This window comes from Peromyscus californicus, unplaced genomic scaffold (assembly GCF_007827085.1).
Source record: "Peromyscus californicus insignis strain IS unplaced genomic scaffold, ASM782708v3 Scaffold_17__1_contigs__length_78620276, whole genome shotgun sequence".
NCBI classification, from domain to species: Eukaryota; Metazoa; Chordata; class Mammalia; order Rodentia; family Cricetidae; genus Peromyscus; species Peromyscus californicus.
In genome coordinates, this window is record NW_026294469.1 from 21,766,488 (window position 1) to 21,786,251 (window position 19,764).

Genomic DNA, 19,764 nt, shown 5'->3' on the forward strand with positions numbered 1-19,764 from the left:
AGAGTCAAGTGTGCAGTATTTGACGAGATGTTTACACTCTCCATGCCCCGGTGTCCTCATTTGTAAAATGGATAAAATACCTTTCTTCTATAAAGAGTTGCTAGAAAAAACAGCAACGCACATAAGGCCTCTCATGTGTGCAGCACGTGTGGAGACCAGGGCGTAATCTCTGCTGTCCTTCCCCGGGCCTTGTCCACGTTCCCCCCTCCCCAGGTTTTCATTTGTTTGTTTTATGAGGTAGCCATGGCTGTCCTGGAACTTGCTATGTAGACCAGGCTGGCCTTGAACTCATAGACATCTGCCTGCTTCTGCCTCCTGAGTGCTGGAACTCAAGGGGTGCATCCCCATGCCTGGCTTCCACCTTCTTTTTTGAGACAAGATCTCTCACAGCCTGGAATTCATCAGGTAGGCTGGCTAGCCAGCAAGCCCGGGGCGTCTACTTGTTTCTGTTCCCTGGCACTGGGATTGTAAGTGTGTGCCACCACACGCGACTTTTTCTTTCTTGCTTGCTTTTTTTAAACATGTGTTCTGGGAATCAAACTCAGGTCCTCACACTTAAAGCAAGCACTTTTTCAACTGAGCCATCTTCCCAGCCTCCCCACCCCTCCTTTAAACTGCTAAACAAGTATTGGATGCTGGTGGGGAGGGGGTTGCAGCTCAGTAGAAGAGAATATACTTAGCATGTTTAAGACTCTGGGTTCAATCCCCAACACACACACACACACACACACACACACACACACACACACACACGCTATCACTATTCACTGTTACTGCATAGTCTAGGGTTACAACCACCCAAGAGGTCGACATTAATGTTTTCTCCCCCAGTTCGTGAGAAGGAACCCAGAGGAGATGAGCCGCTTATTAGAAACCTACACCTAGGAGGAGGGCAGAGCTGGGCTTCAAGGCCAAGCCTATGTGGCCCTAGCTCTGGAACCTTAACCCCTGCCCCAAACCAATTGTCAACCTGCAAAGCCTCTAGTGTCCCCAAGATCGGGTGGGCAGGCCCGCCTGTCCCAGCCACACAGTCCCTCCCGGCTTACAGTCCTCCTTTGCTGACTTCCTGGTTTATAGGTTCTATCTGAGAGGACAGGGTAGAGTGGAGTAGTGGGGGTTCTGAGTATTGAGACACCTCTGAGGACGGCTCTGGATCATGGAAAACCTCGGCTGAGCTCCACTTGATCCACATAATTTGACGCGTCGAGAGGGCCACTTGGATTATAGGGAATGCCGACCCATTGGTCTAGATAGAGTCTGGGCCCAGTTTCCCTTGGCCCCAAGCTTCAGTCAGCCTGGAGAACCTTGGCTCAAGGTTTTTACCTTCCTCACAGGCCCACTCTCCTCCCCCCGCCCCTCTTCCTCCACAGCCCTTCACAGTTTTGCCTTGAGGGGAACTTACAGGGGTGGGCCGAGAAGAAACTGCCATTTCGTCCCAGGAACGCCATGTCAGTCTGGGAGTCAGGTTAATCCGTAACCACAAATATTTGCTTTAGCCTTTCGTGTTGAACCTCCCCCTCCTCAGACAAACAAACCAGGGTTTTCTGATCCCGAGTCTGCAAGCCGCCATGTGTCCAACGCTCACCTCTGCCTACCGAAGAAGTTGTCTAGAAGACAGGGATGGGAGAAGCGAGGGTTGAGCATGCTTGAACAGATTGGCAAGCGTGGTCTCATTTTAGCCTTGTAGTGACTGGTTGAGAGAGGGAACGGAATCTTTAAGAACAAAAAAAAAATATATTACAGCTTGTTCATGGGCAGCGCACTCAAAAGTGATTCCGTATTTCATCAAATCTAGGACGCCATAAGCGCTAAGATGCTCTTACTGCCCCGCTCTGTTTTACAGAGGGGGATCTCAGAAGTCTTTATTACTTGCCTAAGTAGAGACAGAGTTGGTGGGAGGCAGACTGCCCTAAAACAAGGCTCTGGTTCACCTGGCCACTTTGTGGGCTAGTGAGAAAAAGGGTGATACGCAGAAAAACTTCAGGGAGACTGGTTGTTCCAGGGGACCGACCGTCTTTTCCCTGCCCTGACGCCCTCGGTGACTTGACCCTTCTCCTCCACGAAGTCTTTGCTCTGAACTGGGAGCTTGGCTCCAATTGGTCCATCTGTCTTGGCCCCGCGCGGGGAAGTTGTCTGACCCAGGGAGCCAAACAGATTTTCCATCTCAGTCCTGAGGAATAAGATCTCAGTGAGCTGATCAGGTGTGGGGCTGGATTCAAAAATTTGAAGAGGGGGGAGGGCTGGGGACACAGTCGCCCAAGTTTTTTTCCCACTGGAGGTGAGGTGTGTGTGTGTGTGTGTGGGTGTGCTCCTAAGACAGGCAGTAGGAAAGTACTGGGATGGGTGAAGCAGAGGCGAGATGGAGTGTGAGGTGCTTAGAAATAGACTTATCGGAAGTGGGGAGCCAGTGGCTGTTTGTGAACGGGCTGTGGTGGCTTCCTGCAGAACTGAGTCCCTGGTCATCCAGGCATTAAAGGCCAAATGCAAGACAACACAAGGGTCTGCTTGTGCACCCTGGAGAACTTTTTGTTTGGTTTCTATGCAACAGTTCTACCCAACTTTCCAGGAACTTGTGAAATAAACGCTTGCTGCGCGTGCTCTTGCTCCAGGTGTGGCCGCCCCACAAGTCCGCTGCCTTTCTCCCAGCCTACCAAGCCGATGTCCGGTGTCAGCAGCTTCCTCCACTCCCACCACTTCCGACTTCACTCAAAAGGTCAATTGCATGGCAAGTCTAGCAGGGTGCACACACTGACCCCAGCCTGCAGGATGGACTCTGCCCAAGGTGGCAAAGTCCAAACCCAGAGACTGGGAGTTGCAATACCGATGTGTCCATTGCCTGGGAGTCACGTAGGCCGGGCAGACTGCCTGCAGATGATCCTTGCACTTCCTCAGCAGAGCTCCTCAGGACTTCAGACTTCCTGGGGACTCTGCACGGTGCTCTGTGTTACCAGCCACTAGCCATTCAAGAGCTTTGAGCTTTTTTGCAGGTTTCCGGTGGGGGACTCTGCGCCAACCCCCGGCTGGCATCCACTACCATACGCTGCAGTAGGTGGAGGTCCTGGGTGGCGTCAGTCTCTGATGCACCTTGATGAGAGTGTCTCTCTCAAGTGCACCCCAGTTCAGTCAGGCAGGTCTACTGCAAATATCGCGGCAGGGCTTTGGGGAGACAAGGCACTTGAGATTTCCAGAGCACAGCCTTGAACTCACCTTATGGAAGAAAGGCATACTAAAGGGAAAGGAAAAATTTGGAAGGCGGTGAGTGATGAGGTGGTCTGAAACCTTTCAGCTTGGGACCAGAATCCCAGTGTCAAAGGGCAGTGTGGCTCCTTACTGACTGCGTTGCTTAACTTCTCTGGAGCCTCAGCTACACGTCTGTAACACCGGATCAATAAGAGCATCCACCTCAGATGGATGTTTACATGCATGCACATGGGTGTGTGTGTATATGTGTGCATTCGTGCGTGTGTGTGTGTGTGTGTGTGTGTGTGTGTGTGTGTGTGTGTGTGTGTGTTTGTGTGTGTGTGTGTGTGTGTGTGTGTGTGTAGGTCAGAGGACAACTTAGAGAGTTGATTCCTCATTCCATCACGTAGGTTCCCAGGACTGAACTCAGATCTTTGGGCTTGTCAGTGAGTGTCTGTGGGTACAGACTCACTGAGTCATCTCATCAGCACCTACAAGTTGTAACTAAATGTTTTATACAAAGTAAACAGGGTGTTTACTTTGACTCAAACGGTCTGTGGACAGTTCTCATCTCAAGGATGTCTGTGGGTATAAAAGTCAAGCGACTCTCCTGGGTGTAAACAGAAGGAAGCTGTGCCAGCACAGACATCGGCACATCTGGGTTCCTTGAGCTCAGCTCGCAACAGCCCAGATGTGAAGCCAACTATGGGTCCATCAACAGAGGTGTGCCTAAAAAAAATGTGACACACATGCACACCGTGGAGTTTTATTTAGTCATAAGAGGAGTGAGATTATGCCACTCAATCCTCAGAACCCAAGTTATAAAACTGGTTGGGTGGGGGTGGCATGCACATGTTATCCCCGAGGTGGTGACGTGGAGACAAGCGGACTCATGGGATTCACTAGCCAGTCAGTCTAGCCAAAGTGGTGAGTTCCAAACCAATGAGAGACCCTGTCTCAAAAATTAAAAAATAAATAATGGAGAGAGAAGATAAATACTGTCTGTCTCCTCTCATATGCAGTGTATATATATATATATATATGATACATGGATAGCTGGATAATATGAAAGTGGAATGGGGACCATGAGTGAGGAAGAAGGGGTAGAGTGAGGCAGGAGGAGTAAGGAAGGGTCGCAGGGCAGGTATGATCAAACAATGACATACATGTATGAAAATATCATAATGTTGCATGTTAAGCAAAAACATTGAAAATCTCTTTTTATAAAAGACAACTGTCAGCCGGGCGGTGGTGATGCACATCTTTAATCCCAGCACTCGGGAGGTGGAGGCAGGTGGATCTTTGTGAGTTCGAGGTCAGCCTGGTCTACAGAGCGAGATCCAGGACAGGCTCCAAAACTACACAGAGAAACCCTGTCTGAAAAAATAACAAACAACAACAACAACAACAAAAGACAAGTGTCTCGAGTGCCTATCAAGGTCAGGGACAGGGTGATGGACAGCTGACTTGTGTCCCACCTTAACAGCTCCCATCTTCAAGTAGCCAGTCACCCTTAACTTCACCCATGCCTCAGGCATGTGGGGGGCGGTTGTGGTTTGTTTGGTTTTATATTTGGAAGCAAGGTTTCACTGTGTAGCCCAGGCTGGTCTCAACACTCTACAGTTCTCATGCCACGGCCTGCTAAGTGCTGGGATGACAGATGCGCACCTTCATGACAGATTAACAATATACTCTACACACCTCGGACCACTCCCCCCTCTGCTGGTAGGCGCTAGAATCTTGCCTTTGCAGCGTGGGCAGCGTGGGCTGTCTGTGGGGGGTGGGCTGACCCACTGAGTCTCTCTTGACCCAAGTTCTTGATCAGCCAGTGTCTGCTCCCCCGAGTGCATTATCCCTGGCTCTGCTGTGGAGAAGGCAGGGCGGGAGAGAAACCAGACAGAGTCCAGTTAATAACTGGAGGCGGTGGCTGGAGATGCGGTTCAGTTGACTGAGTGCTTGTCCCAGCGTTCAAGAAGCCCTCTTGGGAACTATGCCCCAAACTGCCTAAATCAGGAAGGATGGTGCACAGCACACCTGTAATCCCAGCACTCGGGTTGTAGAGGCAAGAGGATTAGAAATTAAAGCTCGTCCTTGGCTACTAGTAAGTTTGGGGACAGTTTGGGCTATATGAGACCCTGGGACACTGTCTGAAAAACAGAAGAGAAGTAGTGGTGAATGGAGCTAATTCCAGTGGCATAGAAACCTTTGTTTTAAAGTCAGATTCATTGAGGCATAGCTTATATGAAATAAAATCACCACTTTTAAACATAGATTGATATTCATTTTCTTTGGTTTTATATGTATTTTTGAATTATCTGGATGCATGTATGTCTATGTGAGCTAATATGCTAGTGAATGTGGGTGCCCAAGGATTTCAGAAGAGGATGCCAGATACCTTGGAACTAGAGTTACAGGCAGTCTCAAGTTGCTGCACATGGGTGTTGGGAACTGAACTCAGGTCCTCTGCAAGAGCACTCTTAACAGATGACCCTCTCTCCAGCCCCAATATCAGCTTTTTGAATGTTAAACTCAATCTGCTTTGACAAAGTCTACAATCAGGATACTGCATATTTCTGTCATTCTCGGGTCTTTGGGCCATGCCCTGTCCCTGACCACCACTGATCTGACTTCTACCCCTGTGGTTTATGGCATAAGTGGACTTCTCAGGAGACACCATTTTCACTGGCCTCCTTCTCTCATGCCGGTCCCCTCTCTTTTTATTGCTGAGTTTTTCCATTGCATGAATGCAGTGTAGTTCGTTATCCATTCACTAGTTCTTGGCTCCTATTAAATACAGATTCTAGAACATTGGTGTGGAGGTCTTTGTGTAGGCATGCATTTTCGTTTCTCTTAGGTAAATACCTCGGAAAGGGTTTGATGAATCATGTAGTGATTTCATGTTTACGTCCACGCCATTATTTAAAGGTCAAATTGTTTGCCAGATGGATACACAAAAATATGCCTGCCTACAGTGATGCACAGCTGTTCTATTTATCTTTTATTTTCACCAGCATTAGATGTTGTCATTTATTTTCATTTTTTATTTCATCATTATTATTGAATGCGTGTGCATGTGTGCACAAGTGCCTGTGTGTGGAAGCCCGAGGACACCCTTGGCCAGCAGAGGACAACAATGGGCACAGTTCATCTCTTTTTATTTATTTATTTTTTAATTCTTGAGACAGGGTCTCTCATTGGTTTGGAACTCACCACTTTGGCTAGGCTGACTGGCTAGTGAACTCTGTGAGTCTGCTTGTCTCCACGTCACCAGCTCGGGGATAACATGTGCATGCCACCCCCACCCGACCAGTTTTACAACATGGGTTCTGGGGAACTCAGGTCACCGTGCTTGCAAAACAAGATCTTTACTGACTGAACCATCTCCCTAGCCGCAAGATATAATGAGATCTTGTCACAAAAATCCTCCTAAACAGGGGCTAGAGAGATGGCTCAGCAGTTAAGAACACAGTTTAATTCCCAGCACCTACATGGTGGTTCACAGCCATCTGTAACTCCAGTTGTATGGGATGCAAGGCCCTCTTCTGGTCCATGCAGGTACTGCACTCATGAGATGCATATAAATGCATGCAAGCTAAACATCTATACACTTGATATTACAACAAAGATTAATGCAATCCTTCTATCAAACAAGCAACAATAACAAGAGCTATAACTGAAATAGCCTGAATAAATGAGGGGAGGCACATGGTAGCTGCTCTAGCCCTTTACACCACAGAGCTGATTCTGTCAGGTCCTCCCAAGAGTCATGCTAATATGAAAATATCTCTGTGGTGGTTTGAAAGAAAATGTCCTCCAAAGGGAGTGGCACTATTAGGAGATATGGCTTTTTTTGGAGTAAGTGTGGCCTTGTTGGAGGAAGTGTGTCACTGTGGAGGTGGACTTTGAGGTCTTATATATGCTCAAGCCACACCCAGTGAGACAGACCACTTCCTGTTGCCTGCAAGATGTAGAACTCTCAGCTACTTTTCCAGCACCATGTCTGCCTGAACACTGCCCATGTTCCACCATGATGATAATGGACTGAAACTCTGAACTGTAAGTGGGCCACCCCAATTAAATGTTTTCCTTTGTACTAGTTGCTGTGGTCACAGCAATAGAAACCCTAAGACAACTTCTTATCTCTTAAGACTTTTGATTAAATACATCAAATTCTATCAAGGCTTTAGTGAAACTGTAGAATGAAGTAATACAGATAACTTGTCCAGATACCGAGATGCCAACCCATCTGCGTGCGTATGTGGCAAATAGTGAAGATATAAAATTGGCAAACCCCATCCTACCTGTGACCTTCCTAGTAAGGAAAACAGAAAGTCATGAGGCAGTGGGTGTCTGGCCCACCTTAGACAGGGGTCAGGAACAGGGCCGGGTCTTGACTCCTGCTGACACTGAGGCGTTCAGAAATAGAAAGTTTGAGTTATTTCCCAGCTTCCTCAGAGCGTGCAGTAGTATTTAATGGGAGGTTTCAAGTCTCAGAAAGGGAAAGGAATAGTCTTCTTTAAAGCCATCCTTTGAGGTGGCTATCATTATTGCCAGACCAAGAAGCCTCTCCATCTCCCCCCGCCTCTCTTTTTCTTTCAATCTCTCTTTGCCTCTCTCCTAACTTTCCCTTTTGGTAAACGACATTTAGAGGTGGGATCTCTAAGGAGTAACTGCGTCATGAGCTTCCAAGGACTAATAGATGAATGGGTTGCTGAGAGACTGGCTTTGTCTTTAAAGTGAGCCTTTTCCAGCACACTTGCTCTGTCTGGTCATGTTACAGTGCATCATGAAGCCTCTCACCAAATGTCAGCACTGTGCTCTGGGACTTAACCAACTGCCAGAACCATAAACCAGATTGTGATGGTTAATACTGGTTTTCAACTTAACAAGACCTAGAATCCGCTATGAGACAAACCTCTGGGCATATCTATGAAGAAGTTTCTAGATAGGTTAATTGAGGTGGGAAGACCCATCTTATGTGTGTGCACCATCATTCCATTGCCTGGGTCCTAGACTGAACAGGAAGGAAAAAGTAAGTCAGTCATCTTCCTTTGCTTCTTAACTGTGGGTGCAATACGACTGTGGGTGTGTCGGGCTCTTTCCCCCATGCCTTCCCTTCCATGATGAACTGCACCCTCAAAACTGAGCCAACAGGGTTGGAGAGATAGCTCAGTGGTTAGGAGTGCTGTCTGCTCCTGCCGAGGACCTGGGTTTGATTCCCAGCACTCACATGGTGGCTCACAGCCATCTGTAACTCCAGTTCCAAGGAATCTGATGTCTTCAGGCACCAGGGACTCAAGGGGTGCACAGACATACATGCAGGCAAAACACCCGTACACATAAAATAATAAAATAAAACTTTGGGGAAAAAAAACCTAAGTCAAAATGAGTCTTTTCTTCGTTAAGTTTCTTTTGTCAGATATTTTTGCCACAGCAATAAAACAAGTAGCTAATACACAGGTTCACCACTATTGTTTGTAAATTAGCCAGTTCCAGGTACTTTATTATAGCAGCAGAAAACGGACTCAGGCACAGTCAAGTTCAAATATGTTAAGCTGTTCCTCCAGAACCACCAGAGGATCTTGGATGAGCCCTAAAGGACAGAATGACACTGTGAAGGACAATCAAGGCTGTTTACCTGCCTGGGATGAATACATGGTTCAAAAGGCCTGGAGACTAGCTCCACAGACCTAAGCCACCATCACGACACAGTAGCAGTCTCAGTGTGGCCATGCCCACAGCCTCTTCTCCAGGACACGCTTCTCAGGGGAAAGTGCCAACACACTGGGCTGGTACCGGGGGCCATCACCATGTGGGCTTACTAGGGGACGGTAACTTCATGTCAGAGAACGTTGACATTCAACTGCCTTCAGTTTGATGGCTTCTGTGTTAGTTTTGTTTCCTGTGGCTGGGATGAAAAACAAAACAAACCCTGACAAGAGCAACTTGAGGAAGAAAGTTTTCCTCGGGCTCACACCTCCAGGTTAGAGTCCACTGCTGTGGGGAAGTCAAGGCAGCAGGAACCTGAGGCAGTTTGTCATACCGCACCCACAGTTAAGAGCACCGAGAAATGAATGAACAAAAGCACGTTTACACTCTGCTTACTTTGTCTTCTGTTACACGGTCCAGGACCCAAACCCAGAGAATGATGCTATCCACTTACAGACTGTGTCTTCCCACATAAATCAACCCCATCAAGACAGTCCCCTCCAGACATGGCTAGAGACTCCCTTCCCAAATGATTCCAGATTGTGTCCGGTTGATAATTAAAACTAGCCATCACAGCTGTCCTGAAGAAGAATGAAAATGTCCTACCGTTGTATCGTGGACAGATTGACGCTTGTGAGCATGGTGATACCAGTGCGTTAGTTCCTCTTCTCGTTCCCGTGACAAAGCAGCTCGTAGACGGGTTGATTTTGGCTCACACCTCCAGTGAACACGTCGTTATGGTGGGGAAGGCATGGAGGCAGGGGCTTGAGACAGCTGGTCACTTTGTGTCCACAGTCAGGAGGCAGAGAGAGATGAAGGCTGGTATCTAGCTGACTTTCTCATTTTTATTCACTCCAGGACCCCAATACAGGGAATTAAGGTGGGTCATCTCTCATCTCAGTGAGCCCAATCTAGAAAGTCCCTCACAGACATGCCTTGAGTCTTGTAGCTGATTCTAGATTCTGTTGACGGACAGGATTCACCACCACAGGTTGTCAATTAAGTCTGTTTGTATGTTCCTTCATTCTTTAAAATATTCGTTCTCTCCTTCATTTCTCCCTCCCGATATTCTTTCCTTTCTCCTCTCCATCTCATGTGTGTTTATGTATATTCATGCATATATACATTCATATATATGTATGTATGTATAGTTTTTTTGAGACAAGGTCTCACTATGTAGTTCTGGTTATCCTGGAACTCACTATCTCACTCGTAGCCCAGGCTGGCTTTGAACTCACAGAGATCCATCTGCCTCTGCCTGCTGAGTGCTGGGATTAAAGGCGTGGGCCACCACACTTGGCTACATACATTTTAATTATGTAATAAGTAGCCAATAATGAGTTAAATAAATACTGTATCAGAGGACAGGAGGAAACACAAAACTAGGGTCTCAGTATGTAGTCCACAACGTCCTCAAACTCACCATCCTCCTGCCTCAGCCTGCCCAGTGCCAGAATTACAGGCATGGGCCACTGTATTCTGTTCATATATAAAATTTTAAATATATTATATTAATTATATACATACTGTACATATAATATATAGCATTATATACTATATAAAATACATTATATGATACCATTTACTATTACATTATATATCGGGTACAATGTATGTAATATATTTTATGTTATATAATACTATGTATTATAGGGGTGGGAGTTGGTCTGAGTGTGTCTGGGGTTGAATCTTGAACGCTGCCCACCCAGACTCGTATCCCATGGCCTCTGTCACAGCCCTGGGCAACCTGGGAGGTTACAGAGCAAGCGAAGACGCTGTTGTTTCTCTCACTGGGCTTTGCCTGGTGAAGAGGTCAGAGATAAATCAGCCCAGGTCGAAGGTGCGCTATAGTTCTCCAAGGGGTCCCGGAGGAGCAGCCTGGGCTGCACAGCGGGGTGCCTGTGCTCTAGGGATCAGGCTACAGGAGGAGGGGACCAACGCTTTAGCCTCACTGGCTAGTGAAGGTCCCACCACGGTGTGCGCAGGCCATGCTTTGGTCCCAGGTGCGATCTGAGCTGCCCTGGTAGGGCCCTAGAACACCACCCTCCGCGCCCAGGCCCCTCCTAGAGCGGCGGCGGGCAAAGCCGCCTCCACCAGGCGCCCCCTGGCTGCACGCCTTGCGCTGAGTCAGCTGTGAGTCAGTGTCCCCTGACCGCGCCACGTCCTGCTCCAGGGGGGACACAGAGGGCTGGAAAAGAGCGGATGGAGGAGCAGAGTTACCCATTAACCAGCTGGTCGCCCCAGCAACCTTCTCGGAAGTCAGGCCTGCACATTTATGGCAGGAATGAGCCGTGAGCCCTCATCCGCAGAGCCGGGCAGACAGCCTTGGTGACCCAGGTTGCGGCTGTGTTTATAGAGTCCACACTGGCGTCTGGCAGTGTCCTTCAGACGTTCCTTTGAATCCTCAGCTGGCAGTAAGAAACACGTTTTACAATGCAACCAAAGTTTCACAAAACCGTCTTTAGTTCTGGTTCTTCTTCTTAATCATCGTGAACTCTTAAGTTATGACTTGATGACCTATTAATAGGTTGTAACCTGTAGACTTGGGTCTACAAGGCCATCCCCTGTTTCCTACTCCTGCTCTCAGCCCAAGCCCCCCTAACTTCCTAGGTTGCCAAGGGATGACCTTGAACTTCAGTGCCTCCCGGCTCCACCTTCTAAGTCTTGGCACTACAGGCATTCACAGTCACGCCTGGCTTTGTGCCATGCTGGGGTGGGACCCGGGGCTTCATGCATTCTGTTAATTCAGCCACATCTCCAGCCCTGTCCTTACGTGCAGCAGTGGGAAAGACCACATTGCTGGCCAGCCTGCTGAGGCTGTCTGAATTCAGTTTCCAGGATTTACTTTGACTCCGTGGACCCTGAGATGGACCCGAGACCCACAGAAGCCATAAATTTGTATTAGTTTAATGCATAGGGAATCCCGGTGGGTGGGGCTTGAAGGAGGACTTCGTTTCTTATACACTTCGCTGCTGCCTGAATGTTAGCTACACATTCATTGCCCAAGCATTTAGGTTAAAAAGCATTTCAAACCTACAAAGAGAAGCTGGAAACAATGCACCCCACGACATTATCCATCAATTCATTGCTCGAGTTTTCCGGTCTCTACTCACTCACGGGTAACCTCCTTGGATGGGTGCTTCCCTCTACGCAATAGAAATCTGGCACCCTGGTTTCAGAATTGAATTCCCCTTTGGGTCATGCTCCCTGGTTCTAAAGAACTGTGCCTCTGAATGGAGAACCCGAGGTGCTGGTGGACCTGTCCCGGAAGCACCCACCTGGTCTAGATGAAGTCAACTTCCTAGGATTCCCTCATTGATTATGTCCTGTTATATTATCTCCAAAAGAAAAGGCTCAACCATACCTTTGGCTGTTGGCCCCAGCGCTGGACAATGTAACCGTCTACGGGACTTTTGGAGATGATGAACAACTATGGCATCCTTCTACATTTGGATTCAGTGCCTGCGTTTACCCTCCGTATATGCTACTGAATGGGATTCCCTCAGTTCAAGAGAATGGGGGACACTTTAAAACCACTCCTACGGATTGTATCCCCCCTGACTGTGTAAGCTCTTCCTCTGCTTCTGTGAGCTTCTTTGGCAGACGTCCTTTGTTATGGCTGCTGGGCGCCTTTATGATATGTGATACAACTGCATCAGGCTCTTACTAGAAAGCAGAGATTTTTAGGTCAGATTTTAACTAGCGGGTTTTTTTTTTGTTTTTGTTTTTGTTTTGTTTTTTTTGCAATAGTCACTGCAGTAGCTTCTGCAGCTGCTTCCGTTAATCCTACTGGGGGAGAAGAAGACCCCTACCACAATTTTTGAGCCAAATTTGAAGCAAGCTTTATTAAATACTGGCCAGGACAATGGACACCGGCCAGGTCCGTACCCGAGATTCCCAGAGTACGGCACTGAATTATGTTAGCTAGGGGTTTATAAAAGCAAAACCCACAAGGCTACGTTTTTTTCCTGCCTTCATCCAATCAGGGGCAAGCATGCATCCTGACGTACTTTCTGCCTACATAGCTCTAGCCTAGGTGTGATCAAGCACATCCTGTGCAGTTGGAGTAACCAAGCTTGTTTACAGAAGTGAAAACACGTGGCTTGTTATCTTACATGAACAACAGCCCCAGCATTCCAGGAAGTAATCTATCCTTGGGCAAGATGGGCTTGCAGGTTAGAGGGGTTTTTTTTTTTTTTTTTTTTTTTTTTTTTTTTTTTTTTTTTTTTTTTTTTGTGTGTGTGTGTGTGTGTGTGTGTGTTTTATAAATCTTTTAAGCACAGTAACTTAAACTTAAAACACAACATTAGCCCTCACTCTTCCATAGTGGCTCTTACCCAACAAGTGCAAACTGCCCATTTTGATAATCAGCTTTTTTGGCAACACAAAAAGGCTCCAAGTTAAATGCTTAGGAACTGTGGTATTGCATTTAGGAGAGGCAGTAGAAACTATACAACATCAGTTAACTTTGAAGTGTTATGCTGACTTTAGGTATGTCTGTGTTGCTCCATTAAGCTATAATGAATCTAAATAAAAATGAGATAAGATGAAAAATCATTTACAAGGCCAAGTGTGGTGTCTCACGCCTTTAATTCCAGCACTCAGGAGGCAGAGGCAGGAGGATCTCTGTGAGTTCAAAGCCAGTCTCATCTACACAGTGATCTCTCGAACAGCCAGGACTAACCTGACATTCCCCCCTCGAAGAGTTGGGAGCTGTCAGTTCCAAAGCCACTATGTGCTTGGTCTGTGGCACACTTGAGATACCCTGTGTTCCCTTTGGGCAACATCACTTGATGAGATTCCTGCTGACTCCATCCCATTTTTCGGGAGCTTCATGCTGACTCCGTCCCATTTCCCCACTGTAAACTGTGTCTAAGATGCAGTACTTCCTAATAAACTGACTCAGCACAAGCCCTCCACATATGCAACACCTCCTGATCCCAACCTCCACGCTGTTTTTATTTTCTCATCCCTGGTCCTCTCCCTCAGGACCGAGGAATGGGCTTGCTGGTTCAGGTCATGCCACGGAAACATATTCAACTAAAACAAGATTTCACAACACATTGTTCAGTCTTGTTATCAAGTGTGGCATTCTAGTTTCAGTTCTACACAGCTTATTTCCTGAGAGTTTCATTTCACAACCTACAGTGAAAGAGTCAGTATCTTCAGTTTGAAAAAGCTCGGGTGGGCGCGTATTGTCTAAATGGAAAACTGAAGCCCCGGCAAGGGGAGTGAGTAGCTAAGGTACCTGAGTTTCCAAGATACATTTTCTAAAGACCTTGAAAGTAGTGTTATATTTTTAGTGTTATTGAGGATGGGCTAGACTTAAATTATTAGGGTCATTTATTTGTGGATGTGTATATGTTATCGGAGCTAGAACACAGGCACATTAAGCAAGTGTCCACCCCTGAGCTGTGTTCACAATCTGTTGCTTTGAGACAGGGTCTTGCTATGTAGACCTGGGATAGCTTTAAACTTCCTTATCCTTCTGTCTTAGCCTCCCAAGTGCTATGCTTACAGGAGTGCACCATCCATCTTGGGCTGCGCTGATTTTTTTTAAGTTTTATTATATTTGTTATTATTATATTGGTTTTGTGTGTGTGTGTGTGTGTGTGTGTGTGTGTGTGTGTGTGTGCTTAAATTCAGCTTATAGGGTGAGCATGTGGTTCGGCGGCTCTTGGGTCCACCCCCTTGCACAGTAGGGCACCAGGGGAAATGTTTCCAGGATGGAAGAGGAGTGACAGGCAGTCCCGGAGCCTCCACTGACCTAAACACAGTCTGTGTAGCCAGACGTAGTCAAAATTGGACGTTGTGAAGTTCTTGTAAGACATCTGTTGGGTGACTCAGGCATCCGGCAGGGGGCTGGCATTTCTAGCCAGTGGCCCACAGTGGGCAGGCAGGCTGATGTAGGAGGGCAGCTGTACCCACTGGCACTGGGATCTTTCTAGCCCGATATCAGGGAGAATTCTATAGGTTTTCATCCTCCCTCTGAGAGACTGCCCTGGAGAACGTCAGCCACAGAGCTGAAGATATCTGTTATGGTACAGGTATACAGCCCTGACTCACGGAGATGGAGCTTTGGGTCCTGCTTCTTTGGATAATTTTGCATAACTGAGAAAGTTAACTTTCCCTGGAACTGTAATTTCCTGATTGTCCGAGGGAGAGGTCGGCAGCTGTGTGAATCCACCAGGACACTCAAAGTCTACTGGAAGCCTTTGAAATGTCATCTCACAGTCTCTGTTCAGCAAGTTAGAGGTGTTAAATGGCCTCTAGAGTTCAACGAATGACTGAGCCAGGCGCCTGGTACACATGCTCGCTTTGGCTCTCGGCAAGCAGGTGAGAAGCTGGGAACTGGCTCTCTTCCATCTGGGAATTCCACAGGCAGGTGGGTCTGGTCTCCAAGCCTGACTTGAATGTGTGCACCAGGCCCAGAGGAACTAACAACACAGGGCTGAGTCACCCTGGCTCACTGCAGCAGCAGGAGACCCCTCCTCCCTGTCACTTGGGCCAAGGCCTGGTTGCCCAGCAATGAGACATAATATATATAAATAAAATGCAGCTTCTTGCTTCAGGAGGGAGGCCTGATGTCTTCTTGCTTCTGGCCATTCTCGTGTCCCCTCCCCCACTAGCTTGCCCAAGTTCATTGATTCAATGCTTAAAGGCCATACTACAACAACCAGTGGTAGACTCCTAATTGTGGGTGCTGGGTTCTGTGAGCACCCATTTAGATAAAGTTGCCTCAGGGTGGTGCAGAAGGGGATAGGCTTGGCAGGCACACTGGACTTTACCGCCTGGCTGACTGGGCAAGGGCGGTTTGGCTGGACATGAGTGCCTAACACTGAATCAGAAGGGCAGGAGGTGCCCCAGGCTTCTGCAGGGAAGTGGTGTGCATTTCCCAGGCATGGGTGGGACTTATGCTACGGTGGAAGTACCTGACAGCTGGAACAGCCTGAGCTGGAACCTGGGCTTTCACTGGTGACTCATTTTATTTAGATGCAGAACATCTGGTAATGAGGATCCCTGGGTGGACAGTACCTGAAAGTTAGTGCCCCAGTCACATATACACATGGACACAACCATTAGTTCAAGAGCCTTTCTGGGACAGCACTGAACTTGGGGATGTGTATATATATATATATATATATATATATATATATATATACACACACACATATATATACACATATATATATACATATATATAACACTTATGTATTCCATCCCCATCTCTCTCACATATACACATACAGACACATACACACAGATCACTTTATTAATCTTTGCAATGACTCTGTAACTTTTTTTGGGGGGGGGTCAACATTACTAACATTACTATGACTTAGTTTATACCTTTGAGATTATTTTAGGTGCACAAATTTGACATCACAGCCTTTGAGACACAGAGCATTGCTGCTTTCACAGAGAGTTTCCCCTGTTGCCCTTCCTAGACAGCCCATCAGTGGCCTCTAGATAGGTCTTGTTCTTAAGATAATTTAGAATAAATGAAATCATGCACGATGTAATATTTTATCTGCTTTCTTTCACTTAGCACAATGCATTTATTGGCTTAATTTTTAAAATTACATTTAGCTTGGGGTGTGTGTGTGTGTGTGTGTGTGTGTGTGTGTGAGAGAGAGAGAGAGAGAGAGAGAGAGAGAGAGAGAGAGAGAGAGAGAGAGAGCTCACGTATGCTCCAGGTCAGAGGATGACTTTCAGAAGTCAGTCTCTCTTCTTCTCTCATGTGGGTACTGGGGATTGAACTTGGGTCCTCAGGCTTGGAGGCAAGCACCTTTACCCACTGGGCCATCTCACCAGCCACATTGTGGTTCAACTCTATTCACGTTCTCATTGATTTTCTTCCTTTCTTTATTAACCCACTTATGGATATTCAAATCGCTTGGAGCTGCACAAACAGGATGGAACACACAGATACAAATCTTTGGACACATAGCTTCGTTTCTCCTGTGGAAATACCTATGAGAGGAACGCTGGTTCATTCAGTGGGTGTATACAGAAATCTCTATTCTGTAGATGAATGGTGCCATCTCAGAGAGGCTAAGCAGCTGCCAGAAATTCAAAGCAATTACCAACCTCTTCACCAGGAGTTCACCCTACCAATATAATAAAACAGGTAATTTTGTGAATGTGAAAGGCTCTTTTTGGTAAATAATGACTACACATCGGCTGAATTCAAGTGTGTACCTCACATGCTCTGACTGTCCTTGAATACAAGTTACAATCACAGGAAGTGCATGTTCTGAGGACAAGTCTGAAGGTAACGAATGAAAACCTGAGCTGGAGAGCTATAGGGGCCGGATTTTTTTTTAGTTAGTTTTGTAAAGATGACGTTTGCTAGTTACATTCTTTTGTTAGGAAGAGCATCTTAGTCTGGTTTTGTGTGGCTATAACAAACTATTTGGTGTTGGGTAATTGATAGAGAATATACATTTATTTGACTCACAGTTTGGAATCTAGGAAGCTTGTCTACTGCCAATGTGTGGTTGGTATCTGGTAAGGGACTTCTTACTGCGTTATAATAGGGCAGATACCACAGTACCATGCTAACTCCAGTCTCTCTATACTCATGTTCACGCACTTGTGCTGGTGGAGGTCAGAGGTCAACTTTGTGTGTCTTCCTTAGCTGCTTCAACACTTTAAAACAAAGCAAAACATGTATTATGTGTGTGTATGTGTGTGTGTGCTTGCGTGTGTTTATGTGCATCAAGTGAGTGCAAGAGCCAGTACAGAAGAGGGTGTTGGACCCCCTGGAACTGGAGTTATGGTGGTTATAAACCACCATAAACCATTAGGTGCTGGGGACTAAACCCTGGAAGAGCAGCAAGTTTGAACCCTACTTATTTGTTTTGGTTAAGGTCTCATGTAGCCCAGGTTGGCCTCAAAGTCAATGTTTAGCTGAGGCTAACCTTAAACATCTCATTTTCCTACCTTTATCTCTCAAGTGCTAGAATTATAGGCACAAGCCACCACATCTGGTTTATGTGGTGCTGGGATTCGAACCCCGGACTTTGTGCATGCTAGCAAACATTCTATCAGCTGAGCTACATCCCGGCCAAGGTCGCTGCCTAGGGCCATGTTTGGGTCTATGGCGTTGCAGCAGCCAGGGTCTGGGGTGATGTCCATGGCTCCTGTTACCACCAAGGGCTCTGCAGATGCCCAGGGTATGTTTAGCCGCCTGAGACTGTGTTGGTGTCCAAGACCCATGCTGCTACCAGGGCCGTACTGATCTGAGTGGTCTGTGCTGCTACCGGGGCCATCCGGGCCCAAGCTGCTGCCGAGGGCCATGTCTGGGTCCATAGTCTTGATGCAGCTGGGGTCTGTGACGATATCCACGGCCAATGTTAGCACAGGGTGTCATAGGAACCACACGTGTGGAAATTCAAGGACTAAGCTGAACCAGCCCTTCCCTTCACTGGCCCTGGGACAGCTGGTCCTGCTCCTTGCTGGATACTGCAGCAGAACTGGCCCTGACCCTCAGGGGAGAATCCTCCCAGCCCCCTCCCCAACCCAGGTGAGCTGACTCTGTGGGTATGAGAGCAGGAGAATTGAGCCTGTCCCGCCTCGTCTGCCGTGTGGTGGCATGGGTGAGAAAAAGATGCTCCCCCACTTCCCCGCTCACCCACTGCCACCCGCAGCAGGTGAGAGAGCTTGCCCCGTGGTCACGAGTGGGAGAACTAGCCCTGCCCCCCACCGGTTGCCGCACATCAGAAAGCAGGCTCTGTACCCCATGTGGGCAGCACACTAGAACTGACGCTACTGTCGGGGATGTAGGAGAGCCAGCCTGGAGGGCAAGAGAGCGGCAGAGCTGACCCTGCCTCCCAACTCATGTCCCCTGCAGCAATTGAAAGAGAGGGCCCTGCACCTCCCCTGGGCAAAACAGTAGAGCCGGCCCTGGTGGTGTGAGTGTGGGTGAACACGCTCTGACCTGCGAGCAGGAGAGTTGGCCCCGTTCCTCGCTGTAGGCCGCATTGGGTGAGCTAGCGGGGGCAGTGTTAAGAGATCTCGCCAGGTAGTGATGGCGAGGGAAAGCTGACAGGCTGACCAACTCAGCTACCACCCAGGCCCAGAACCAGGGCTAAGAGTTGGCCCACCCCAACCCACGGCATCCACCAACTGTTGGAGCATGTGAATGGGACAGACCTACAGTTCCAAAACTGCAGGATCTCCACGACACAGGACAACAGGACATCCAAGAGAGCCCATTCTCGACAGTGTAGCAGAAGCCAGAGGCCTTGAACCAGACAATGACTCATAGCAATGAACACTTCACAGATAATGACGAACGGACTAAAGGGTAAACTGTGTGACGCAACAGGCCGCACTACAGCGTCCACGATGAGACTCTTCTCCTTTTTATTTATTTATTTGTTTGTTTGTTTATTTATTTATTTGTTTGTTTGTTTGTTTGTTTTTCTTTTAAATTTTGGGGTTTTTTGGGGGGGGTTGCATGGGCAAATGGTGAATTTGAGAGGACAGGAAGATAAGTGGGATCCAGATGCACAATGTGAAGTCCACAAAGAATCAATAAAAGCTAAATTAGAAGAAGAAGAAGAAGAAGAAGAAGAAGAAGAAGAAGAAGAAGAAGAAGAAGAAGAAGAAGAAGAAGAAGAAGAAGAAGAAAGCAGGCTGAGTAAGCCATGGGGAGCAAGCCAGTAAGCAGCACCCCTCCATGGCCTCTGCATCAGCTCCTGCCTCCGGGATCCTGCCCTGTTTGTCTTCCTCTCCTGACTTCTTCCAATACTGAACAGTGATTTGGAAGCATAAGCCAAATAAATCCTTCCATCCCCAATTTACTTTTGGTTATGGTGTTTCATCACAACAATAATAACCCTACAAACAGTGGAAAAGGAAGAAAGA